General features: G+C 28.2%; 1 pseudogene; it reads right to left on the bottom strand.

Moving 5' to 3' along the window:
- Window positions 1-267: 267 nt before the first annotated feature.
- On the bottom strand, window positions 268-1,930 carry LOC129297995 (MLP-like protein 34; annotated as a pseudogene).
- Window positions 1,931-7,811: the final 5,881 nt, after the last annotated feature.

Raw genomic sequence — 7,811 nt, 5'->3', positions numbered from 1 at the left:
CATGCATGCCTAAAATTGATGCATGAATCATAAAAGCATTCAAACACAATTTTGACACAGACGATTCCACAGTGCTGCATGATGAACTCAACAGCACAGGCCTTATTCTTTACTTCATTACACACAGTACTTTCGACACGTCGATTACACCACATCCATACTTATTCTTTAATTTAGTTTACTCATTAATCTCACACGTACTTGGATCCATGTTTTACTTGTTCTAGTTTACTACTTTTCCCTTTTGTGCACTGAGAAGATAAGCAATCAAGATCTGTTTGCCATGGATTTTGGCCAAGTCCAAGTAGCCTTTTGGATCTGAGATTCCGTCATGGATCTTCTCGTAAAAGAAGCTAAACTTTGCAATAGCACACCTCCTTCCTTGTCCGGGGCTTTCACTATGATCTTGAAACTCTTGTGTTGCATCCTTAAACATTCCTCGAAGAAGTCCACTTTCATTGATTTGTTCTCTTCATCAATCTCTTCAATTCTCGCCTTGCATGTCACCACCTTGCCATCTTTTAATTTGTTCTCATGTACACAAGTAAATCAGTGTCAACACAATTTACCCTTGATCCAATTGTAGATTTTAAGCAGAATAGAACTATAGAAGTTTCCAATGAGATATTTTATATACATTAACATTATCAAAATTACTAACCAACCATGATCAACTAGCAATTGAATGCAGAAAATTACCAAAAAACCCTATTTAAAGCGCTCTATGTAAAAAGTTACTGTTTCCAACCCCTAGTCCCCTGTAGTTTTGTGATCTTTTGTAGGTTATATGATATATTTCATTGTTATCTAGTCGGTTTCTCCTTCAATTTTGCTTTTGTTATGATATGCAAGTCTATCTTGATTGGATGAAGGAATTAAGTCTCATATAAAATTAGGCTTAAAATATGATATCCCTCTGTCCTAATTTATAAGGTGTTTATTTTTTTTTACAAAATTGTATATACCAATTAAAATTCATTAAATATAATTTAAAATCTTAATTTTAAACCCTTCAGTAATAAGAGAGAGGGAAAGAAATTTATTTAGAAGAAAAATAATGAAAAAGTAATATTAGAATAATTATCAATAATAAAACTTTATTTTTTTTAAAACGTCTTAAGGATACTAATTAAATTACCTCAAAATAATTCTCTTAGATATAAAATGGATGGGGGGAGTGTGTGTATAATTGTGAAAGGACCATAAATATGAGTTTTGAAATTTGATCATTTAAGATGCGGGTCCCTTGTTGCCTTTGTTTTTATTTTCATTTTCGGGCAATATCTTCCTAACAGCTCTTACCGTGCTGTTCTTCTTTGCTACTTGTACTGTGACTCTTTGTTTCAATGAATTTTCTTCTTTGGCCATCAAAACAAGCATACACTTTAAAGCATGTGCCTCTCAAGTAAAATCTTAATCAGGAGAATATTTTTCAATCAAATCAAACTGATTTGGTACTTTCAACTATATATTTACCCATCAGATTTATCAGTTAAACACCGATCATAACTTAAAGAAGAAATATATGCAAATCAAAGGACGAGAATTGTGTCACCCATTTCCCTTAAAGTTAAAATAAAGAACCTTACCGACAGTATAAGACCATTTCTTCACAGATCCAAGGCGTGCCAATCGTCTCCTTGATGAAGCTCGCCTGAATGAACGCTGCCAGTGGCGTTAGGAAGATTGTGAAGTTGCTTAGTGAAGAAGTTGAAGAACTCAATGGCTGGTGACTGGATCTCAATTTCAACCTCCAAGTTACCAGTAAGAGCCATAGCTTCAAAGATACACTAATCTTAAAATCAAATCAAAATAGATGATTTGTATGAAGTTGTAAATCTATCAAAATGGGACTTGTGTGAGAAGAGATCGCTCGCTTCATTGCCTTATATAGACAATCCATGGTACGTACTTCATGATCGGTTGGGACCCAAATTACTAGTGAGAGCCATATAGCTTCAATCATACACACCTCAAAATCAAATATACAAGTAATTTGTGAAGAAGTAGTGGATCTATACGTCAAATCCTAGCTTCGTTGACCCTACACACAATCCAAGCTAGTACTGGATTCACAACTTTCTTCAAATAATTTTCCTTAATTATTTCTGTCTGGACCCAATATTATCTGGCGATAGCGACCCAGTTGCATATTTTTCAAAGCCTAATCTCCTAAACCAATGGCATTTGTCTTTAGTGGAAATCAGATATCACTTTCACGTAAGAGAAATAATTATTTTCCATGTCATAGATCATGTTTATTTAACTATCAGTAAGTCTCGATTAAAATATTATCATAAAAGTATTAGTCGCAGTTAATGACTGTGGATTAAATATTATTGCAAGGACGCAAGATTTTAAGAGAGGAGTAATTAATTAAGGAGTTACAGTACAACAGACAAATGTTATGTTTATGTCCTTTGTTTCAAGGACTTCCTTTTAATGGTTTTTGAAGAAATATAAATATTTCACTCAACATGTGTATATATGCAATAAAATATAAGTTTGTATTTTTATTATTAATGATGATGATGATGTCTCTGATCCTAAATGCATCGAGTTAATTAGTTGAAAATTTTGTTTTCATCCTATAAAATATCATCCTCATTTGTCTCCCACAATTACTCTTTTCAGTACTTATTATAAAACACATTTTACAATAAATTAATATTTCTTAAAAGGTATTATTACATTTTTCTAATATTACTTCTATTAAATTTATTAACCATGAAGGAGAGAATGTATAGATAAAATTGGAAGTTTGTTTTTCCAGACAAAATTAATTACTTAATCACCTCTCCTTAATAATCAAAATGCTTTGGTAAGAGGTTATGCCAATATATATAATTATGTTATTACGCTGAATGTGTTGTATAGCCCATTTTAATTCCAAATCAAATTATGAATTTATGAATGTTTTTTTACTTATATACCTTTTTTCAGTCTAATTTTACTTGGTGTATAGGAATTTCCTTCTTTTTCCCGACATCAACTCCCACTTAATTTCCTACCATTTTTTACGAAATATTTGAGATTCTTCTAATGCAAAATATGTGATATTGTTGCTGTTTAGTCACGACACGACCATTGTCAATTCTGTCCTCGACATTTATGTGAAAGCAAAACTTCGCAAAGCACTGAGATTCGATTGCATTAACGTCGTACCTTCGTTTTTTTTTTTTTTTTTTCCCTAGACACATCTTTTGTTGTCTCTATGTTATAACCATTTTTTTTTTTAGCATTTAAACCTTGTAAATTTGAGAATTCGTGAATTTTATCAGTTTTCTTTTTTAAAATAAAAAAATTTATGTTTTTCAATGAAATAAAATAAATCATTTTTATCAAATCATTTTTTTATGTACAAATCAAGTTCTAAAATAATTTTCAAAAGCCCAAATTGTTATCATCTGTGTCACACTCATTTGGTAATTATTTACATTTTTAATGAACCTACATCCATTTAACTACCGTCCTTGGTTTGTGCTTATGTAGATAAGCTGAACTTATATTATGGATCAGAAGAGTATACATGCATCATAAAACTCATCCACTTGTGAAACGCTGAATTAATTCAGCATTTCTAGAACTTCGGAAACAGTAAAAAATTAATCATTCAAAACATAGACAATTTTTTCCTTTGAACACGTGTCAAGAAACCATTTTCCAGATCTCAATATCAAAATTGATCATCAATAATTGCATAATCTTTTTTGTCCAAAAAAGTTAATTTCGTAACAAGGATACGTGGTTACAAATTTAAATCGACATGAGTAATTGGAAATATTGTTTTAAGTGATTATAGTCAAGAAAATTTGATTCTCAATTCTTTATACACATAGAAAATATAGTCTAAGAAAATTTTACATTCCAACTTTTATAAAAAAAAAAGTGATTAAAGTCTTTGTTATTACCAGGGACGTACCTAAGTTGGGGCTGCCCCACATGCTAGGAAAAATTGGTATATTATAACATTACTCACATAAATTTATTTGCTCTCCTTAAAAATTTTCACTTGCCCTCATTAAAAAAAGAAAAAATCACTTGTCCAGTTGAAAAATTTCACCTATCCCATTAAAAAATCTTATCATTGTGTTAGAAGCTAAAGGATAAATCTTATCATTGTGTAAAACCTTAATAGCAATTTCATAATGGATAAGTTAATAGTTTAGAAAAATATTTTTATCAAAAAATATCACAAAAAAAATATCTTCAATGCAAAAGAGATATATAGATTATATTTAGTAGAAATAAAAAATGATTCTAACAAATAGAAAGGTAATTTAAATTTAAATACAATTTTTATTGTATTATAATTTTATAATTTTTTTATTTTTAGTAATTAATCTTATTATATTACATATTTAATATATTTTAATAAATACTTAAATTTTTTATAAAAATATTAATATTTATTTTTGGTGTAAATTATGCCCCCACCCACCGACTATTTTTCCGCCACTGGTATTACTAGAGGCTATCCTTAAAAAAATTATAGCTAGTTAACACACACCCCCCACGCACACAATTCTTAGTAGATCACAGTATATAAGACATTGATAATTACTTTTTGATTCTCAAAAAAAATTAGATAAAAATATTAATCTTTTAAATTTTTTATATCTTTTTAATTATATCCTTATCAAATATCCTATATAATTCTTTAATAATGATCATTAACATTTCATTACATCATTATTTTAAAAAAAGTAATAAATAAAGAACGAGTATAGTTGAAAATTATAAAAACTGATTTATTTTGTTCTATATTTAGTTTTCCTTCCTCCCAGGTTGTTTTGTAATAAGTTAGCCTAAAGACATTTTTCCTGTACATTATGTTTCTTAACTTTGTCTTCATATTAAAAAAAAAAAATATCTAATGCACTACATTTATTATCAAATAAGACTTAAAAAATATTATATATTATGATTGGGGAGAAGTATACAGTAATTAGTAACATAAAAGGATAAGAATGATAATATATATTGAGCACGCACGAAAAATGTGGGTATCTTGTCAAGGATGATGATTTAAAAATTTACTAAGTTTTTATTTAGTAATCTGATAATGTTTTAAAATATTTCAAATGAATCATCGTTTACAATTGGGTGTGATGGGATTCCCTCATTGACGTTTCAGGATCATAATAACTCATAAGTCCATAATATATATATTATATATATATTGCTGGCGTGTTAATCCAAAACTTTCGATAGCAAGGAAAAAGTATAGTAATGGAGATGAATAATGACATTTGGAGACGTGCCAAAATATGTGGACGTACGTCTTATCAACTTACGGATGGCGATTTAATTTATTTATTTTTTTTATTTTAATAACAATTTGTTGATATAAATAAAATTGTCTATACTTTGCTGCCAAAATGTCTAAAAGCAGAGGAGATTACCACAAAACTAAATTAATGAATATGAAAATTGCACTCACCTATAAGAATTCCCACTATGCTGTTGAACTGTTATCAAGTACTAATCTTCTATAATTTTTATTACTATATCAATTTGAGAATATTAAAATAAATCTCATAACATGAATTACATCAATATAAAGTTACTGTAAGTCACTCTAATACAATGTATCTCGCTTGCTTTTCTAATTCTATGCTACCAATGGAAGATTCACTTCATAAAATATACAATAAAAATGACAGCAAAAGAAAAAATATACTGATTCTTGTGAAATAAAATCTGAAAGAAAATATCAATTAATGAGAGAGAGAACCAGATGCCAAAACTCAAGTTAGGCACAATACAAGAACTAGCATTTGCACATATCAGTGAGCATGTGTTAAGATTAAAAAACTGTTTCTTCTTCTTTCTCCTGCACCTGCAATGTTTCTCATACGTTTTAGGCTTATAATGTTTTAATATTTATCAGAAAATGAATCTTTTTTTGTCCGATACTATAAAAAAAATATTTCAAACTTTACAAAAGATAAATTTATGCATACAAACTTTTATATTCTATATATTTGATATATCTAAACCAAACCTCAAGACCCTCATCTTATTGCAATGGATCGTTTAATTAATCTAATTTAGATGGTCCAAAATTAAAGTTAAATTTCATAATTTTTAACAAATAATTTATTCTTAAAAAAGTACACAGTTGGATGATTATCATCATTTTAGATTATATATATGTTAAAATATGAAAGTATTAAATTTACAATAATAAAAAACTTACATAAGGGTTGTGCAAATTTGATCTAGACATACCAGATATTTTTTTAGTAGCATGCATCTATTCTCATCATTTCTGAGGGCATAGGATGAAAATCCAACGAGGATTGTGCAAATACTGAGGAATATGATCAGGCTTGACAGGCAATCCATTTAAACCATTTTTATAAGTATTTAGAATTGAGAAATCAGATATTTTCAGTATAACGAGGCTTCCAAAACCAGCCTATTATGCCGTGCAAAAAGGGGCTTAAGTTTGGACAGCCTTCCAAGCTAACTCTTCTTAATTTTTTTAAAACTTAGATTAAATAATTAAAAATGAGAAAACATGAATGATTTGTAATTTATTTTATAAGTTAAACTTAGATTAAATAATTAAAAATGAGAAAATATGAATGATTTGTAATTTATTTTATAAGTTAGTTTAATAATTAAATAAGGTTTGTGGCCATGAACTCCATCTCTTTTTGTTTCCTCATGAATTTGTTATTGAAAATGTTTTCGTGATAGTTTGGTACTGTAAAACAATTACTGGGTTGGCTTTTTGTTTTGTTAACAAGTTTAGGTGTGGAAAATTTGACTCCTTTGACTTCTAATTTAAATTTAAATTTCCATGATTGACCGTGTTGGTAGTTATGTGACGGAATTTTTTTATATATAGAATCATTTTGATGATTTGGAATTTATTGTCTTCTCTGATTCTATCTATATACATTTTATACACATATATTTGGAGTTATTAGTACGTGAAAGCTTGACTCATGATTGTGATATAATTAATGAACTAGCTTTTTTTATTTATTTTTATTTTTAGAAGATTTAATTAATTTGTAATGTTATAATGTTAAACTTTATTTTAAAAAATAATTTTCATTAAGAAAAGTGATTACGGGCCTTTCTGTAAAGCTAAATAAGGACTAGACTTCAAAAAATGATCAAATTAGAGGAAAATGAGTTTATGAATCGGACCAGCCCGTTTCCAGTCATTGTGCTCATGTGGATGAATTTAATTTACAAATTAATGATTCTAAAAATGATAATTTAATGATTAAAAAATAAAGGGGAAATGATAACTAAGGATTCCATAAGACCATTAGTTACAAGTAGAGATCTTGAATTATTGAAATTGCAATAATGAATCATGGTCTTTATTTAAAATTAAAAACATATAGTTGAAAAAATCACCCTCAAGTCTCATTCAAAAAATCAAGAAAAGGAATTACTAAAATTATTATTATTATTATTATAGGTTGGAAAAACTATGATTCACACTTAGAATGTGTTGTTTCCCAATATAAAACTGAAATTTCACTTGTAGAACTTTGGGAAGGTGCTAAAGTCACTTTTAAATATGAAGCCAATCAATTGTGAATTTTTAAGCTTATTAATATAGTGGTAAACTACTTTGACAATAAAAAAAAAAAGATACTACTGAGATAACTATCATTGGTTGGGACAATTATTAATCTCAATTGAAAAAATCAAGGGACCAAGTATTATAGGTTGGAACTACTAAAATTATTATTATAGCTTGGAACTATTGTTAATCACATTCTCAAATGTGAATTCTATTTTGTTCAACTAAAATTAACAATTGTTCCAAGCCATAATAA

This window comes from Prosopis cineraria, unplaced genomic scaffold (genome assembly GCF_029017545.1).
Source record: "Prosopis cineraria cultivar Desert tree isolate PC_DT_omini unplaced genomic scaffold, ASM2901754v1 PC678, whole genome shotgun sequence".
NCBI classification, from domain to species: domain Eukaryota; kingdom Viridiplantae; phylum Streptophyta; class Magnoliopsida; order Fabales; family Fabaceae; genus Prosopis; species Prosopis cineraria.
Note: the sequence above shows the minus strand (reverse complement) of the source record. Positions and strands in the feature narration are given on the sequence as shown.